The sequence below is a fragment of the Betta splendens genome, chromosome 19 (assembly GCF_900634795.4).
Source record: "Betta splendens chromosome 19, fBetSpl5.4, whole genome shotgun sequence".
In the NCBI taxonomy this organism is placed as follows: Eukaryota; Metazoa; Chordata; class Actinopteri; order Anabantiformes; family Osphronemidae; genus Betta; species Betta splendens.
In genome coordinates this window covers 7,598,497-7,618,562 of record NC_040898.2, presented here as the reverse complement: position 1 = coordinate 7,618,562, position 20,066 = coordinate 7,598,497, and the positions used below count along the sequence as shown (strand labels likewise).

Here is a 20,066-nt window from a genome sequence, read left to right as displayed (position 1 = left end):
CAGTAAGGCCAAAGGTCCACATTCATTCGCTCATTCCACAGCTCTATCTCTTTTTTTTATCTGTCTCTCTTCTTCTCTTTATTCTTTCATTTATCATGTTGACAACAGCTACTTTTGTAACGCAGCGAATATGTTTCAGTCAGCTCTTCTGTCACTGACTCCTCCTCATGTCCCTCCAACTCCCTCAGCCTTCTACACGTGTGACTGCGGGCACGCATGACCATCTTCCCAGGGTGGTGACATTAATACTGTTATGAAGTAGTGATGATGACCCCCTCGCATGAACTCACATGTTGCTGTGGAGCACTTGACATAGAGTGAGAGAGAGAGAGAGAGAGAGAGAGAGAGAGAGAGTCTACAAACACACACATGCTACTGTATGTAAGTACAGCAATGACTGTAAATGGTTAGAAAGGCTATTTTTGTTATTTTGGCAACAGCATCCACACACAAACGGTTCTGATCTGAACATCTTCCGACCCGGTTTTGGATGATTCACCCTTTTAGCCGGTCAAGATGGACCGTGGGAGCGTGGGCTTCCACCTCGCAGCTGTCGTGATAGTGTGATGATCGCGGTCAGCCCCTGAGCTATGCCAACCACTCCACTGCGAGGGCCATTACCTTTTTAATTATGCCCCATCCAAGCCCTCCATGTGGAAGTCCCAAAGTTGCAGCATGAGAGGAAAAAGTACTTTTTGAAATGTCAGTGTGGATCCTTCCACGAGCCGGGGCGGTTCTGCTGCTTCATCATTTACACCGGCGGCTCTACTGTACTCGTGTGAGTTCATGTGCAGATGAGTGGAGGTGACAGCCGGCTTTTCCTTCTTCCCACTCCGCTTTAGGAACGTCCACCATCTAAAATGGAAAATGTTATTCACCAACGCGGCGGCTGAAAACTGGATCGAAGCCGAGTGATGTGTTCTGGATCTGGAATCGGGCCCGAATTGTGAACCTGTAGCTGGTTCCGCCTTCGCTTCTGCTGCAGTTCTTCCCTCTTTTAGCTAAATGTAGAATACATAGTTGAAAATTCATTACAAAATATAATATGGCTGAAAAATCCATAAATGAGGTTAGATGCAAAGAGCATGTTTGCATTTCTGATTGGCCTGCTTGTCCCTCTATGAAAGGCAGAGGCCTGCCCTCACCATTTGTGTCAGCTCTCCACTAAACCCACACATGTTCAGCTATGTAAGCCTAGGGGAGGAAAGTTCCAGTGTAGCGTGGCTGTACACCGCTCCTTCAGAGTTGCAAATGCAGTGCTTTCAACACACTTAAAGAACTGCTTAATAAATAATAGCCACCCTCTCTCCCACCCCTCACCCTCCAACATAATAAATCCATTACAACGGCAGACTATATACTTTCTCCTGTTTTTACTCAATAATTGATGAAGACAAACTCCTCCAGGCGCTAATTAGATCAACAGGAAATTAGTATTTATTGGAATAGAGGCCTCTGGAAAAGGTCATATTGAATATTTGCTCAACATCTAGCCTTCCATGCAACTCTCTCATGGTTATGTAAAGGTTTTAATGGAAAGTCTATTGCCCAATACAGTCGGCAGCATTTGAACAGTGTTGCATGAGGAGGAAGAAGGATGAAAAAGCTACAGTGGGCAACGATGAGGGGGGAAAGAAGCGAGATGGGCTCGATTACAGAAAGGGTGCAAACCAAGGCAACAACCACGCATGGACACAAATAAGTGTGAACCATGTAGTCATGGGTTGTAGTTAATGTAGGTGATGCCCACCTTGACCTTTAGCCGCCATAGGAAAAGAAATGTTCAAAGTTGCATTTCAACGCCAAGGTCAACCCTCAGACGACTCGAGCTCTGAAATCACGGCGTGCTGTTAATATGATCAGAAATTCCTTTAAGTTGTAAATGCAGCCTGCGCCTCCGCCCTTCAGGACTCATTAATTCATCTCTACGCTGCCCCTTAACTGCCATTTTTCATTCAGAACTTTCCTCTTCATCCTGAAAGGTTGATATGTTCTGAAGTGTCTTTAAAGTATCTGATCTTCAGATATACTTTGTGACCGTCCACATGCTGTACACGCATGTGTGGGTCGTTCCAGCTTCTGTTTGCATGTGCATATACAATAATAGTATGGGGGAGTCTACAGTAAAGAAAAACAAAAGACTGATAATAATGAAAATGGAGGGCAAATTGTTTATCACAATATTCCCAGAATAAACTTTTAATATCTGTAAAGTCTAATTTAATCGAATGAATTATATACATATTCTTTTATCATATTCAAAAAAAGATGTGGATTAGATAGACAGGCTATTCATGCTCTCAGGTCCACTGGCTCAGTCCTGCCTTCCTGCTGGGGATGGCAGCAGATTACCTTCCCCAGTGAGTCAGTGGAGGGGAATGATTCCGGGATCAATCTCTCCGTCTTTATTCCTCCCCCAAATTCTCGCGGCTCGACTCCATCGCGCTCTCGCGCGCTCATTTCCATCCTCCCGCTACTTTCTGCGATTCCATCTGGGCACAGTCCTCCCCTCTCTCATTTACTAAAGCGGGCGTGAGGGGCGGCCCGCGAGGGGTCCGCCTCCTCCCCCGCCCTCCTCCCATCACGCCGCTCGTTCAGGTGGGGGGGGGTGATTAGGGCAGGAGCACGGGGGGAGGGGCGTGGGACGGAGGTGGGAGGATGAGGGGGAGATGAAGCTCGGGATGAGGATGTGTTCAGACAGCGCCTTTGGTTTGGATGCTGTGAAGGGACGGCGGTGAACCGCAGACGGATTGGGGACTGAAATAAACTTCTTTCCCATCCTCTTTCTTCTATCATCTGTTGTTTTATGTGAATCCTTGTCATTTTCTTCCTTTGACATCTCATCTCGTTTTAAGTTTTATCTTTCCCCCGTCTCATTTGTCTTCTCTCATCCCCTCACGGTCTTTGCTGCTTTGACCCGAGCTTCGTTCCACTTGTTCTTACTGTAGTATATTTCCTTAACGCTCCACCTCCCTTCGTCTTCTCAGCGGCACCACACAGCCATCGCCTTCATCTGTCTCCCTGCTGCCTCGGTTGCTGTTACAGTAAATCCACCCCCAACCCCCCGCCCCCCCGTTGTGGTGACACTGTGACAGCTGTATGCCAACCCGATCACATCCTGTCTTTGATCACTCCCCGATCTTCCCATTGTGGGTAATGAGGGGAAGCAGGAGGGCTCCAGGGCTCACATACAGTACAGTACTGCAGCTTCTACACTGCATCCTTACCTACACCACTCCTTTATCAAAAACATAACTTGCGCCATTATGTTTTTGTAGTGAATGCGGTCATCTAATCTAGATGCTGTGATACGACTGTTGCAGAAAACCTGTGTTTTTGCTTTTAGGAGCTGATTGTGACTACTGTGAGTCATTCCCTGACCTAAACCCAAAGTGTCTCGAACCAACTGGTGATAAAAACTGGATATTGAACTTCAAAATGAGTTGTTGTTTTTGCAGAATTTAATAGTACTCATGTTCCTGAAAGAGGTTTAACTGTAGAAAAGTTGTATTCCTATACATAAAACAAGGCCTGTGGATGATGGTCCCCTTAAATTGAAAGTACAGTAGCACATAATCTGTAATGGCTGGTAAGTGCTGAAAGAATAACCAGCAGCAACAGACACACTGTTATACGACACACTTCTCGGAATTTAGACCCCGTCGGTGTAAAGCGCCTCGAAAATGTGAAAGCGACACCATCCGTTTCCACGGCGATTTCCTGACAGCTGCTTTTGTATCCAAACAAACTCCAGCAGACAGGAGACAAGCGCAGTTCCAGTGCTGCATATGTGAGCAAGCAGGCTTCTGTAAAAGAGCCCAGCGCACCATGTTTGGCTTCATGCCGACAGACTGTTTGCCCTCAAACATCGTCAAGCTGTTGATTCAGTTACTGGCATTTACCTTTGTATATTGAAGCCATCTGTGTGTGGGGAAACAATAGGAAAGAGACATTTGCAAACTTAGCCCTTAACACTTAAGGATTCCTGTTTTATTTGAAACCATTTTCCATTTATATCCATCTGATTGTCTTGATAATTTTTGTATATTTGTAATGTATTTTTCTTTTTTTTGTCGTCTTATTTCCTGTGTTTCAGGAGCCTTGTCACTCTGCTCTCCCTTTTCTCTGTGGCCTGTTGCAGAATTGGAGTAATGACTTTCTCCTCCTGTTCAAATTCGGCTATGGAAAAATATAGGGGGGGGAACAAAGAGTGAGAAAGATGGTGTTAATATTGATCTTAGTTAATTAGATTCCCATTGTAGTCCCGTGGGGGATCTGGGTGTTTGAGTCCAGACGGAGGAAAACAGAGCCTGTATTAGACGGAATTCCATTTTAGATAGAAGCTTGTTTGGACACAGTGAAGAAATCAGTGGCTCTTATACAGTATTAGATATATTTGAATCTCTCATTCTGCTTTTTTCGTCTTTTCTCATTTGAATGTGTCCTTTTTGTTTTTGCTCAGGCCTTTAGATATTCTGAGCTTATTTGCATTTTGTTTTTCTGTGCATGTGTGTACTGTATGTATGTTCTGTCCAATCAGAGCCAGCATAAATCAATGTGAGTCAGTGATCCAATGAGCACGTGCCATTGGTTTAAAAGGTGTGTGTATGTGTGTGTGTATTTTTTACATGTTCAAAATTCAATACATAACATACTGTAGGACAATGCCAGAGTGTTTTTGATAAAACTACAAGAAGGATAAAAACAAAAACTACCTGTGCATGATGTTTCAGTTTGCACTCAGTTGATGCTACAGAGTCACACACTGGTTGGTGTGAAGCTTTGTTCCATGTAAAGCTAAGGGACATCATATCACAGGTCTCCCAACTGTGCTCTTGACCCAGGTCCAACTTATCAAGTGCAAGGACAAAGGGGCAAGTGGCTGAGCTCCACCTGGAGTCTGACGCTGAGCTTAGCGTGGTAGTAAATGATGTTTGTTCCATGACTCAGCATATTGTGGTGCTGTAATTTCCCAATTCCACTGATTCTGTAGAAGGGAAGTCATTAAAGTATCTCGGTGTAAAGCATGTAGTGTTATCACGTACATCTCTTCAGGGGTTTTGTCTCGCCGCCACCACCAAACCTGCTTACTGTGCCAATTGTCACAATGAGGCTCATTTGATTCCGCGAGTGATTGATTGTGTGATTGATGGTGGCTCCGTTCCCTCCTCCGGCTCCTGCCACCCTTTCTTTTTTTCTTACCTCTCGGTTCTACCATCTCACCTGTCCAAACGCCCGACACCCGTCTCTCCATCCGTGCTCGCTAGCCAAACTGACTGACAGCCCACCTAGACCATCCATCCATTGACACCCCCCCGCCCACCTCCACTTATTCATGCCATGGCTTTGCATTCTTAAGTGAATCCTTTTAATAAATGCCTGCCCGTTAATGGGATGGGTACTTTGTTTCCGAACGCCTGACTCTGGGCAATAAGGGCTTCCTTTATCATGAGGACAAGCCGGCAGGTTGGAATTAATCGGTGCGTGTGTGGTTTCTGTTAGTCCTGTCTGTCTGTCCGTCCGTGTGGCTTTCACCTCCACGTCTGACAGTGTGAAGAGTGAAGCCTCTGCTGCAGACCTGCAAGAAGAAGCTGTTTTCATTCCTTTAATCTGCTTTGTCTGCAAAGTAGTATTTGATCGATACTTGGGTGTGCCACCGCTGGCTTTTTATTAAAAATCTGATATTGCTCAGTCAGTCTTGTCAAGCTGATGGGTATTATTCGGTTTCCTTTTGTTGCATATTTTTATGAGCTCCCGGATCAATGCTGAACAGGTTGTCTTTATTATCTGTCAGTTGCTTTTAATTCATAAACAATATCTAAAAGAAGATTGCAACGGTAATGTATGAAGCGCGGTGAAACGCAGCCGCCATCAGTCCTGTGAAGTGGAGGACTGCTGATGGCAAACATGTCGCTCCACAGATGTCTTCTTTAATGTGTCACAGGAGAGTTTTGGAACTTCTTCTCTGGACCTGCGTGTGTGTAGAACTGGGTGTTTCACTGTTTGGATGTGGCAAATGAGACTGTGTGTGTGTGTGTGTGTGTGTGTGTGTGTGTGTGTGTGTGTGTGTGTGTGTGTGTGTGTGTGCGCGCGTGTGTGCGTGTGCGTGTGTGCGTGTGTGTGTGTGCTGCGCTGCACACCAGTGGTATTCCCCTCTGATAGCGCTCTGATTGACTTCATCTGTCTCTCATCAAGCTCCTCTTAGACCTGCTGCTCGGAACGCACAAACACCAGCCTCATTAAATCATCAGACAACAAACCACCACATCCCAAATCACAAACATGCCGCCGCAGCACACCGTACCAGGTAGAAATCAGAGCTGCTCATCGTAGGTTACATTACGAAATCTCACTGCGATCACTGTCAGCGCCTGCTGATTTATGAGGCGAAGCAGATGGGGTTTATGGGTTTACATCCTCTCAGGAAAGAGTTTAATGTCAAGGTACTTTCCTTGCTATAGTAAGCAATGTGGATGAAAATACTCCGTCTAGAGCTCCGTAGTTGTGTCTGTTGTTTATCTTTAAGTTCTCCAGTTTTTAGTGATGCTTCATGCTAGTGAGCTAAAAGCTACTGTACATGTTCATACTTTTTTTTACTAAAAGGATTTATTTTAAACTCAGGAAATTTAGGAATTCATTTTCCATGTCTGAGTGATCTTTCCTACAGTAGTACCATTGCAACTAATGCAGTAGTATAGAGTACTTCCTCATACTTACACACATTGTTAAGCCCCTTGTGGGGAAATGCATTGAATCAAGAAGTAATCAACAGCCCTCATGGTTTGCTGATAAAACCAGTGTGTGATTATTATGTCAGCTAGTCCTTGAAAAACTCGCCTGTTAATCGACTAGTCAGTAAATGAATGATGCAATTAACTGATTTGCCAGGATGCAGTTATGGCCGCCGCGTCTCGGACAAGAGTCAGGGATGAATGGGGCTAACGCTCCTTTTTTAATACATCAGCCAATAAGGGAAATGAAGAAGGTTGTGACGTACTTAGCAGGATCGCTATCGGCGCTAGTTTTGTTGGGAGGACGGAGCGAAGCGCTGATTTTGTATGTGCGCAAATCTGTAGACGCACACGATCATGGAGCCTGAGAGCAATGGGGGGGAAATGCTGCTGAAGGTGCTGTTTCTGTGCTCCCCGGGGGGGGCAGTGGGCCGGGTGGTGTACTGTAACGGAGAGGTGGGAACGATCCAGTAAACCGGTCTGTTCGAGGCCAACAGGTGTCGAGACGCCGGCGTAGTTCCTATCAAAAATCCAGGATGTGGTGTAAAGGATGCGCGCGGACACGCGTCTTCAGGGCCGCGTTGCGTTCAGATGAAGATAACGGCGAGTTGGAAAAGGAACAGTGTGTGCCTGAGAGTCTGTCTCAGCTAAAACGATGATTAAAGGGTCTTGCCCTTTAAATAGACAATCCTGTTGACCCAATTTAGAGTTGTGATCAATCCAGGACTCATCACTTTCATTGAGACGCCAGGCATCGATTTTCTCTTTTCTGCCGCTCCCGCCTGCCTGCTGCTACACAGAGTGAGCAGGGAGGGCAGCTAAGGAAAGCAATTAGGTCTGCTAAACACACACTGTATGCATATACATGCATGCATTACATGCAGGCTCGTCTTATATTCAATGGCAGCAATGCCTGTCAGTTATAATATAACAAACATACTGTAGGAGTAGAGTGGACAGTATTATAGTATTCTCTTCACGCATATTAAATGCAAACATGATATAGAATCATGGAAATAACTGTACAAAGACCTCTGATCAGACACGGGGGTTTGTTAAGTAAACGGGAGCGTGATCTCCTAATCGATGTCCGGCCTCTTTGTCTCTGTCAAAACACAGTTACTGTCAATGTAGTGACATTTAGGGGCAAAATGGATTCAAACGTTCTGTCTTACCCTACGCTCACCTCGAAGACACCATTGATATGTGATGTCAAGTTCTACTGATGTTTGGATGTTGCGTATTTTATTGTCCGTAATTGCAGTTTTGCAATTTTGCAACTTCTAATTTCACAAGGTTCAAGCTACTGGCTGCTGCCAAACCCCATGGTGTTTTTTCCGCTACGTTCTTGAGACATCATGTTCACTTTCGGGCGGCGTAGAAATTCTGAGCTTAACACAACAGCTTGAAGGTTTTATTTATTATTATTTAAATGCCTGTGAACAAGGAGACGTGTATAGGGTTAGAGCGAGAGTCAAAGCATTTTGTTTAACATGCTGCATAAACACTTCAAAGATTGTAGAATCCTAAAGAGCAGACTGCAGCAACGCATTTCAAATATCATCCTTCTGGCAAGTTTGGGATTCATATTTAGTAGTGTGTACAGTAAATAAGCTTCTTTATAAAGGACGGGGCAGCACTGTCATGGCTGCAGTGAAGTCTCTTAATGCTTTGTCTGCTGCCGACTAAGAGCTGGAATTCAGACACCTGGTCTTGTGCGTACCTTTAACCCAAACGTGTACAGTGTACAGTAGCAAACTTCAGTGACCTCCATAATTTTAGAGGACACTGGACCTCTGGGCTAAGGCTCAGTCTGGCAAGGTTAATGGGGTCCATGCGAACTGGCTTACTGCTGTTAATGTAGTGCCGCAGGGCTCCGTGCTTAGCACACTTTTATTCTCTCGTCACGTTTCTAATTTAGTCGAGATTGCGCCGCTTTTGTTGTTATGTTGATGTTATGATTTTATAGAGCTGTCCACACAGATTTAAACGGGCGCCTCAGATCCTTCAACTCCAAAGCCGTTGACGTGATAAAAAGTAAAGCAATAATCATGTAGACACGTTTGATGAGCTTCAATAAAGTTTAGATTAGAAGATAAAGTTAAAGAAAATAACCTTTTCTTTCTCTGAGCCGCCTTCAGGTGGCGTTTGAAACCCGGCAACATTATAACGTTGACCCGAGAAATCATTCGCGTACTGAGGCAGTTGTGCTCCCAACCTTCTGGGGGTATTTAAAAGCAGGCATTAACTTTTTATGTGTCTGAACACACACGTAGATAAACCCATTGCCATCAGATAGCACCTCAACCATGCAAATGGTGCAGAGTGTGAAGCGCACATCTATATTATTGAATGGTGAAAGCTCCAAAAGGCTTTAATTCCACTCCGCCTCTGTATGTATGCGTTGCAAGGTCCACTCCATGCAACATACAGTAGCGTTGTCCCCCGTGAAGGCAGAGGGAGCTCAATCAAACTTCCCTCTCCAAACGCGAGAGATGTCTCTTTCCACACACACACACACACACACACACACACACACACACACACACACACACACACACACACACACACACACACACACACACACACACACAGGGATGGAAGGAGGGAAGGTATCAAAACCTAATGAATATTTTACAAGTCTACGTTCCACTACCCCACAGCAAGAAGTCCCCAATGGTGTGTATGAGTGAGAAAAGATTCGAGTTTGACAGCTACCACAGTGGGTTTCTCTGGACTTCACATCTTGGGTCTTCAACTGTGAGTCATGGCTGTTTCATGCCAGCTGTACAAGTGCACACACACTGAAGCAGAGTAAAAAAAAAATATATATATAATAATAATAAGGATTTCTCTTCTTTCCTGCAGCACCGAACACACAACTTGGAAATACATCTTCAATTTGACTTAGCGATGCACCAAAAAGCTCTTTCTGACTCTCCCAGTGACGATCATATTCTCCTGTTAAATCCTGTCTCTTTCATTAGACCATTGTTCTCCCACTTCCTGAATTCCAAAGAGTGTCTCTGTAAATTTGCGACTGCGCTTCTGGAACATTATTACATATTTCATCATTTTAAATCTCCCCATCAGTCTCTGAGTTGAATTCATCAATCAGCCGCGCGAATGTGGAGCGCGCATGCAAACAAACGCGCGCGCCCCACGTGCAGAGCGCGAGGATCGGCTGCTCGCTCGGTGATAGACACAGCCCCCCACACCCTCGTCCCCCAGTTCTCATCAATCCATCTCTCTCATCCTGCTCTCAGTATATCTGGTCTCATCCAGGCCGTTGTGTATCACTTGCCTTACACATTGACAGGCCATCCATCTGTCTGCTGTGATGAAGGAGGCTTTTGTGGGTAGCTTTAGCCGTGAGCAGACACGCAGGATTCTGATTTCCACCAGTGTAGTCCCCAGAATTGCGGCGACATTGATCAGGAATGTAGTTTCGATTGGCGCGCGTGCCAGACAGCGAAGAGGCCACACAAACAATAATGAGGGGCACCGGAGCGTCACCGAGCATGTATCCATCATGTGAACTCTGAAAACCTCTGCAGCGCGGTCCGCAGACGGTGCAGCCGCGTCCCAGAGGCTCCAGATTTGTGTTGTTGTCACAGTTCATTCCCTAGTGTCTGTGGGAAGTTTGAGTTTGAATAACGAGCACATGTTAATTGCACAATTTTAACATCTAGAACCTTGCAATCAGGCGCTGTAGCTTCCTAAACCCTGTCGTTGTGTATTCATCATACATATTGTATGTAAAGCAGTGATTTTTCTGTGGCTGTAAGTTTGTCTTTCCAGAAAGCACTATTCTATATAGTCAAATTCCTCCCTGTCAGCACAGTGCTGGAGAGCCTCGTGATCTATTACAGGCCAAATGACACGCGGGATGATCTATGGGATGTGGATCTGTGCGAGGACTGATCACTCCACAATCTCTGCTCAATATCAGAAATACAAAGGCCATTTTTAACCTCCCCCCAAGACACCGCAGGGGACACTCCAGTTGGTTTCACCCAAACGGGACTAAGCTATGTTTGTGTAATTAGGCGAGGACTAATAATGTGCACTACTGTATGTACAGAGAGGAGACTTGAAGGTGACTGTTGTCATCAAGGTGTAACACACTGCCTGCATACATTTAGCTAATATGAGCTGGGTCTCACTAGATTAAAGCTAAGTAGAACTATTCTTAGATTCATGACCGTCTTTTATTTTGAAATTAAAAGTCTGTGTTGTCACAGATCCTTCATTGGCCTTTTAAAGCCCACTGAAATATGATTGTGGGTTTCTTTGACTAAGACAAGATTGTGATGTATGAAATTGAGAGGTTATGACTAAAATGAATGAACGGGTGAATGTTGAAGCAGTGGACACACTAAGAGCTGTCGCCTTCTAGCTCCTCCTCCTTCCGTTCCTCTTCTCCCGTCACACTTTTGTTTTCCTGCTCCTCCATTTCTTCGCTCTTTTTTTTTTTCCTTGTTACTTCTTCAATCTCTCCATCTCCATTCATCCATCTCCCCTCTCATTCTCTTTCTGTCCCGCAGCTACAATAGCAATGAGATATTTTGCATTAAGGCTCTGACTGGCTGGGCTAAATGGAGCAGTGTGCAATTAGTTTTGTGAGTACTTATCTCATTAAAGTAAATGAATTATTGATTTAACGACACTCATGCTTTTAGAGGCAGGCAAGCTGCTATTATGACTCTCTTCTGTTGTTTGAAAGGACACTGTCCGTCTCAGCCTGGAAAAATCTCCCCTCGCATTCCAGCTGTCTGATCTTCTGATACACCAGCTTCCCATCCTTATTTTTTTGTTCATGTGTCATTTTTTTTTTCCTTTAGACTCAGCCTGTTTATCATGTTTACACTGCCACCTTAATCTTCAACTAACCTGTATTAAGCTGATAATAAGATGTGAATTGATCAGAAAGTGTCTGTGTAACGTTGCACCGCCAGCTGTGAGCTCCACCAACTGCAGCACCAACTCCAAGCCTCCTCATTGTGATGCATGCTCAGTTTGCGGCTGTTCGCGAGTAGCCCTGCTCAAACCCGAGAGCTGTCCCACAGCCAAATAAACGAGACTGTTATACATACTTGTGTACGCCTCCATAGATTTTAATTGAATCAAGCGACTTTTAGCTTTATTTTATGAGGTTTACAAAATACTGCATGTATCATTTAGGAGGTCCGGCCATTTTAATTACAGTTCCTCACTTTCTGAGGGCTTGGGGGTATTTGGACAGCTGACTGACAAGAAGTTAATTGATCAGGTGTGGTCCATTCCTTTGTTACTTCAGGACAAATGAAAGGGATAAAAGGACTTGATATTGGCATTGAGTTGGCGTTTGGCAGCTATTCGACTGGAGACTGGAAATGAAAGTGTCCATCATTAGGCTGGAAACACGATGTAATTCCATATGAGAATTTTTAGTTCATGAGTATCTTGATTTGTCTGAAAAACCACCATAAGTTTCACTCAGTCCCATTAAATCCTCTTTATCACCCTGCGCTGCCTCCATCTTTCCTGCCTCCATGGTACTTACTGAATGAGATGGAGGCTTCTGGAAGGTTAATCCACATTGTGCCAGAGGGTGGCTGGAGATTGGTGGGGCTGGTCGCGGGGCTCTGTAGCCCCCCTTGATCCGCCTCAGAGGCTCCCTGACAAGCCTGGCTCCTGGCTGTTGTGCGCCTCCACTAATCACCCTCGCTGGAGATGAGAACATGTAATCAGCACTTTCTTTGTCATCTATTCAGCCACGCTGGAAGAGGCGGCAGGAACCAGGGAGGAGCGTCGAGGGCTTAAGTGGTTTAGAAGACAAAGTCAGTGCAGTTTTTAGTCAATTGTTAAATGGAAGACCGGTCATCTGTTAAAAAAAAGTACTTGAGTAGTACTAAATATAGAAGAAATAGGAGAGTGTTAGAATTAGTCTCAGGCCGTCTTAGGTTTGGTCTATGTGATAGACACAAACAATAGAAGGAGAGAAGCTCCTGTGTCTGTTTTATGTCTGTTCATGTGCTTGGGGCCTCCCTTACAAAGCAGCACTGTCTGATGAGGTTCACCAAAATGGACAGGTGTTAATGTTTTCGTTCTCATTCTCCCACAGGGAGATACAGTATACATGCAGTTTTTTACGGTTTGATTTGACATGACACGTATTTTTTTTCCCCTCTGTCCCAGTAAAGTGGCTTAAGTGGTTTTGTTCCCAGTGGGCAGATTCACGGTCTGTGAAGACCAATGTAAAAAGGGTGTAGAAACTAAAAGGAAAGCTGAGCTGACAAGAGAGACGGAACAACAATGAACAACAATGCTGAACCAGACGCACAATCCTGGATTTTGAGTCTGTATATGTTTCTACAGTAGAACAGAGGGTGCTCAGGCGTGTATGGATGTGACTTAACTGCAATAATAATCCAGACACATCAATTCAACAGATCCTTTAATCATCCCTTTGGAGGGAGTCACGTGGTTGCACAGGTGCTTTTATATGGAGGTCTTGAGACGAGGCCAAGAATGAACATTAATGACAGCGACAAAGTCAACTCATGATTAAACATGACCCCAGTGGGACAGAGACTTCAGCAGGTAGCGCTGTGATCATAACCGGAGCTGACACGATGGGATCCAACGTGGAAGTGAGCTTCAGTAGAAACAGAAGTACAGTAGTTTGGTACTTAAGAACTATGAATCAATATTACACAGATACTGTAATCCTGTATACTGTACCCAGTAGGAGATAAGATCACATGTGCACAGCTCAGGAGTGGATCTGCAATGAAATACTGAAGTTGGAAGCAGCTTTAGATGCATCCGTATGAATGGATGAGTAAATGTGCTCACACAGATACCAGTTGCCTCCATCTTTGAAGTAGTATCTTCCAGCTTGTGAACGACTGAGCACACCTGCTCCAGGTAATCCACAGAGTGCAGGGCGGGAGTCTCTCCGCTCTCAGGAAGCATGGGATCCCCCTCCTTCCACCACCTTTCACCCTCGGCCCACTTTCTGCTTTCATCCCAACTCCACTCGTCGGGACTCCCGCTGGACGTCCAAGGCCTTCCTACACTACTTGCAATTAACCTCTCCCACAGAGCAGAAGCATGCACACACCTGTGATGATTAGCCAGAGCTAATGGCTCTCTAGTACCCACTAAATACTCTCATAACTCATGAGAAGGCTTTGTGACCCTGCACTTACTGGCAGCGTGGGGACCATGAATCAAACAGAAGAGTGAAAATAAGCTGTTCCGCTTTGATTAATCAGGCGGCCGACAAGCAGCTACAAACGGGAAGATGATTGCAGGAATTGTTATGTGCTGCGCGTGTCACAATGCAATTTTATAGGATGTTGGGAGGGTCGCAGTTACAGTAGCTACAGATAAACCTAACGAAAAAGTTCAAAAGTCTGGCGGCTCCATCTCCATCTACTACTGTATGGAAAAATGTCTTTACATCTGTTCTTGTATGTTTTTCATGTTTTCTCTAATGAGTTTGATTTTCTCGCTGAAGCCAGAGAGGCAGTTTTTATTTTAGATTCTACTACAGCAATTGTACTGTACTGTACCGACGTTTGTGAAAGCAGCCCTCACCATCTTTGAATATTCATCACCCAAAAGAAGCAAAAAAGACGCCCCAACATTTTCATTTTCGGGCTCTGGTTTCCTGCCTAGTATTCCCATTTGCATTTTTGCTGGCTGCACAATTTCGGTCTGATCTTCTCCCTCCTGCCTGTACCTGCGCGGCGCACCGGCGCCATTATCATTTCCATTTTATTTCGGGAAGCTCCATTCCTGCGTTCCCTTCTTCTCCGCTCCCTCCTCCCGCTTCCTGCCTGTGATGGCATGCTAAATGAGTGTTTGCACTGGATTTTTCGCTGACTCGGGCGCTCCGCGTTCTATAGCAGCGCTAATAATTGGCCATAAGCTGGGGATCGAAACCGAGTAAATGGCTGAGATGTTGAGCATGCGGGGCCCGAGGAGGGAGCGCGACGAATGGAGGAGGTGAAGATGAAGTCCTCAGAAAGTGTTTAAGGAAGCACATAAAACAGTTGCTACAATGTGTTCCTCTCTTGCCTGCGTTACTCTATTTGATGCGTGTGGTGGCAGTGGGAGGGTTCGCAGCACAGCCAGTACTTTCTGTGTCAGGGTGGACAAAGTGTTTCCTTTTAAATAAGACAGTAAGTATATTTAATTTAATAAAGTATTTTGTTTCTCGATGGGGGAAAAAAGACAAAAATGGAAATAGAAGTGAATCTGAGTGGGGCAACTGTCAAAATCAGGATGATGGATGATTAGATGTGTGTTGTGTTGATCTACAGGTGTCACATAACATAATTCAGGGCACCTTGAGTTTCCCGAGCTTATGCCCTGTGGCATTCTCTATAAACATGACTGAGTGCTTGGAAAGTTTTGTTGAAGTCCAAATTAATAAGCTAATTGGTGTTTTCTGGACGTATTCTGAAGATGTTTAGCGCCTACTTGTTCTTTTTGTACTTATGTTTGCTCCTTCTTGTGTTTCAGTAAACGGCAGTGAGATGTGAATGTTCGGAACCACCTCCAGGCCTTTTATTTGTGTTGAGTCATGGTTTAATAAGCGATCAGTGCAGGACTCTGTGCAGCCGCTTTGTTGCACTTACTGTCGGCCTTTCTTTCATTATTTATGGAAAAAGTGTGTATGTGTTGTTGTGGAATGTATATGTACAATCCTTTCATTGTTTATAGATCTCATTGTACCTAAGTTGTGTTGTTCAGACACACACACACACTCATTACGGTGGCTGGTAAGTGACTTTGGCATAGTTTTTGCTTTGGCAACAAAATGTTATAGCGCAGCTACAGCGTAGCCACATTTCTGCTCAGTCATCACTACTAGGTTATGCAGGGGCTAAAGAAGCAGGCAGAGGAAGCCTTCATTAATTTATCTCTGTTCTGTATTTAACAAGCGCTACATGTGCTGAGGAGGCACACGCCCAACACAAAGGTTCGGCACAATCATTAAAGGCATGCCAAGGCTAATCATTTGACCTTTGCTTTTCTTGTCCTGGGCATCGCGAGGAGCAGCACTATCTGCAGAGGATAAGTCCATTTGTTACATTGCATGATTTATGACGGGGCTGTTAATGTGGAGAATGCTAAAACAGTCCAACTGAGGCAGCGCAGAACAAATAGCTCGAGTCCAAAATTAGCTGGGAGGCGATTGTTGAGTCCTTCTGAACTGTTGGTACAGTACAGCAAAAACATCTTCACGAATAAATTTGGTTGAAAGCTTTTGGTCAGCAAACTTTAAGCCGCAACTCGCAACCCCATTATTTAAATATTTTGTACGTTTTTACCTCCCGTCTGTTCGAGTGTAGATGGTGCGAGGTTTTTCAGGTTCAGGTGAATCACTTGAACGGGGGCTCTGGATCAATCCCAGCTACAGTGGCCATGCTCATCTTCATCATTTGGCCCCTTCAGGGCAAAGCTGTGTATTTGTTTGAAGGTCCACCAAATAAACAGCGCCCAGCTTAAGACCTCTGCAGCCGAAATCTGCCAGTATCAACTCTGGCTTTGGGCAGAAGCTGCGGCATTCGACGTGGTGTCGGGTGGCTTTGAGAACTTGGAGGTTGGAGGCCTGGCCATGGCTGGAGCCTCCCCAGGTCTTTGCCTGAGGCAGTAGCACCTCAGCAGTCTCACCGCCTCCAGTAAAAACATCTCTTACTGAGTGGACCAGAGTATTTCTGCAACCGCTCCATTCTATTTTTTTTGTTTCTACTAAGTTTTTTTTTTCGCTTGTCTTCCTGTAATTGGAATTAGCGAATTTGCATTTCCCTCTTGATGCATCACTGCATCACTGTTACTGGTCAAGTGTGCCACCATTGGAACAACTTATAATATCAAAATATAGGCGTTAGGTAATTATCCTCCTGTTGATTGTTTATTATGTTACAACACTGTCACAGCAAAACCAGCGAACAAAGAAAAAGGACTAGTTCAAGGAGAGACGGTGAAGTACAAGGGGAAGAGGAGGAATAGAATATACTGCAGTGAGGTGGATGTCAGGGCTGGTTGCAGAGGAGGATTCTGACAGCGTGAGGGAGAATGAGTTGATAGGTGGCCCGAGAGAGTGGGAGGCAGGAGGAACACGGTGAAGCATACGAGACGGCAGCTTGGGCACTTTTTCCCCTGCACCCTTCACGGGAATAAAACCCGATCTTCTGCGGCTGTAATGGAGACGTCTCCATTGTGCATCCACAGTACGTTTCTGCATTAAAGGAGCGCAACCCAGCGAATGGGCAGATTGTGGTTCTGCTGAAAACCCAGTCTTGTGCGACTAAGCATGTGCGGCTCTGTAGCTCCTGACCCCCGGTTAGCCGGACCACATCTTCTGCACACTACACCCTCCTCGACTGTCTGTTATTCCTAGACTGTCTTCTGCAGCTCGGTCGCGATAAGTCAAGGACGTTACTCTCTCACTCTTGTATTCTTCTCAGAACCGTGATCTGACAGATTCCGCTGCTGTGATCAGGAATTCAGTCGGCCCTCACATCTGGCATTTTGATGAGCAAGTGCTGTTTGAAATCTAGACAGTTGTATGAAACAGATTAAGCAACTCTGGGGGCTCTGTTTTCATGCTGGAGCAATGCCATCGTTACAGCCCAGACAACTCTAATGGGCCTGTCAAATACTTAAAAAATTGAATAATTACACACTGTGATTAATCAAACATAATCTAAATGCCTCAATATTTACTGTGAAACTTTTTAAATAATAAAAAAGTTTTAATTGTAAGTTCTTTAAAGTTTGATGAAAAGTTCAACAAATATGCTTTAGCAACAACAATAAAAATTTTTGTGTGAGGCCGTGATATTGATGCTAAGGGTCACCTTACATCTGCATGTGAGACCCCACAGGCTTTGACCACTGGTTTGGACACTGTCCATTTTGACGCCTGGGTTGGACAGACTTTTTTTATGATTGATTCGGTTTTGTTGGGAGACACATAATGTTCACCCCTTTAAGCAGATGGGTTATACTGGATTATAGATGTTGTTTAAATGCGGCAAGGTCTGTTTTGGTGCCTTGGAGGTTATTAAAGAGCCTTTAAACACCAGCTACTTCCTCTATAGCTCATCCCACTTACGTAAACAGAAAGATGCACGTACACAAACAGTAGTCTTAGTGTGTACGGGACGCCCCTCCCCTCCCTCTAACTAGTGCACCATTCGTTCTAATGCTCCCAATTTCTATGAGGTCCTCCAGCCATCACATTTAACAAGGCAGAGCAGAGACGAAGCAGCAGATGGCTGCAGCCCTGTGATGTATTTCCTCTTCCTCTTCCACACTCTGTGAGGTGTGTGAGTGTGTGCGTGTGTGTGTGTGTGTCAGGAAGTATGTACACAGTGTTTGAGGCACTTGTCACAGCAGGCAATGCTCGATAACTGATTTTAAAATCTGCTAGCTTCTAGCGGAGGGGATTCTTTTTTTTGCCTTTTACTTTGTTTTCAAGCGGTTCCACACACACACACACACACACACACACACACACACACACACACACACACACACACACACACACACACACACACACACACACACACCTCCTCCTCCACCCTCTTTTCTCTGCCAACCACAATAACAACAATGCCTACTTATGCCATAATAAATGGCTGAGTCACACAGACTTTGTTTACTCATTTGTGACTGTCAGCCAGCTGTTGTCTCTGGTACTGTAGGCCCCTGCCCTCCCACTTCCTGTTTCCCCCGAGCACCAGCAGCCATCTTGCTTGTCAGTGCTCTATTGCAGCGCAGTTTTGTTGCTGCAAGACATTTAGCAGTGACACACATAGTTGGTTGTGCCACATATTGTGCTCGAGATGAATGTCGAACTATTTGGGCACAATATGTGCCCACGATGAAGTAATTAATCAGGTTTGGATAAGTGCTTTTAAACCAAACTGTGGGAAGTAGACAGGCGGGGGGAAAACTCTCATGCATTCGTTAGTTGACTGTCTAGTGGGAAGCGACTCGAAAACTAACATATATAAAACGGTGTTTACGACTTCAATGCAGATGTAAAACAAAGCTGAGAAAAGAATGCTGACAGGAAAGAAACTTTACCTCCTCTACCCACACACACACCTACACACACACACACACACACGCACACAAGGAGATCTCCATATCCAGCAGATGTGTTTTGTCTGCCTCTTAACTGATGAAGTCAATTAGATCCTATAACAGCTCTATTAGCAAGTAGGAGCTCGGCAGGACATGGATCTGATGAGCGCGGTGGGCGAGTGGGAGGCTCCCAGCTGGGGGGGTAATGGGAAAACAGCAGTTGGCCAATGCGGGAATTTCCCCCCACGTCTTGGGTCCTGTGCCCAAAAACCCTGCCTTGCTCAAACTGAGAAGTGCAATTTATTTAAGCAAACATAAGACCTGCTGTAATTACTAAAACGTTGTTAAGTCGGAGGCGCTGAGGAAATTAGAAAAGCGAAAATCACATCATCAGTCTAATCCCTAAATGAGACATAAGTCTCTCAGTTCAACCCAAACGCTGTGGCAACAATAGCAGTGACCGTTCATACAGTATGATTAGTTTGGATGGTCAACACAGTATTTTACCCAGCAACAATTCATGTGGTTATGTTCAGTAAGGTCATAATATTTTGAGGCCCACTAAAGCAAAAAAAAAAAAAAATTACAGGTCTGCAGAAGGCTTAAGAGTCAAGAGTGTGAGGGATTATCTCTCAGTCCATTGTGCTCCAGCTGAGGCCGTCACGGTGATCGATTGGAGCAGGGACAAGGTGGAATAAGGGAGACTGTAGGGGGCGAGGGGGCAGCAGCGGGGCAGGGCTCGCAGGGCAGGAAAGAGTTGGCGAATTGCCCCTCCTCCCTTTACTTACGTACTCACCTGGACTGTTTTCTTTTTTTTAAGATGATTCATGGACAGAAGGATGAAATGTGTGATAAAACATGCTCTAAGATCGTATGTGTTTAAGTCATTCTTATCCTATTCAAGGTTGTAAATTTAATACTTCTCATAGGTAAATTAACAGTTGATTACAATAGATTAACCCCATCCACATTCCAACACAAAGAATGACTTAGGTGTTAAAGCTGCTCATATTTGGTTTATGTATAGGAGTACCAGAAGACACTGGATCTGCTGAATAACCAAGCAGCCGCCCTCTCCTACCTTCCCACAGCCTATCCCGCTGCCTATTTTTCTCCCTGATGAGGGAGTGGTGATGACATGTGCTAGGAGATGGAGACAGAGTTTCTAACCAGGCCAGTTATGAGGCAGTAAGTCCACTATTGATTAGCTGTCCACATTGCTGCCTTGCCTCCTTTGTT

General features: G+C 44.9%; 2 protein-coding genes across 17 annotated transcripts in view; one reads left to right on the top strand and one right to left on the bottom strand.

Moving 5' to 3' along the window:
* The window catches only part of LOC114858710 (NACHT, LRR and PYD domains-containing protein 12-like), a 351,989-nt gene that overhangs the window by 149,655 nt on the left and 182,268 nt on the right, over nt 1–20,066 (bottom strand). The gene's annotated exons all lie outside the window — the stretch shown is intronic.
* LOC114846374 (RNA binding protein fox-1 homolog 3) overlaps nt 1–20,066 on the top strand; it is a 161,322-nt gene that overhangs the window by 83,773 nt on the left and 57,483 nt on the right. Inside the window, exon 1 of one of the 8 annotated variants that reach the window (XM_029135275.3) lies at nt 18,298–20,015. The exons of the other annotated variants lie outside the window; for them this stretch is intronic. The gene's annotated coding sequence lies outside the window, so the exon portion shown is untranslated. Of the gene's footprint in view, nt 1–18,297; nt 20,016–20,066 lie in introns of those variants that run through there. 8 annotated transcript variants of the gene reach the window in all.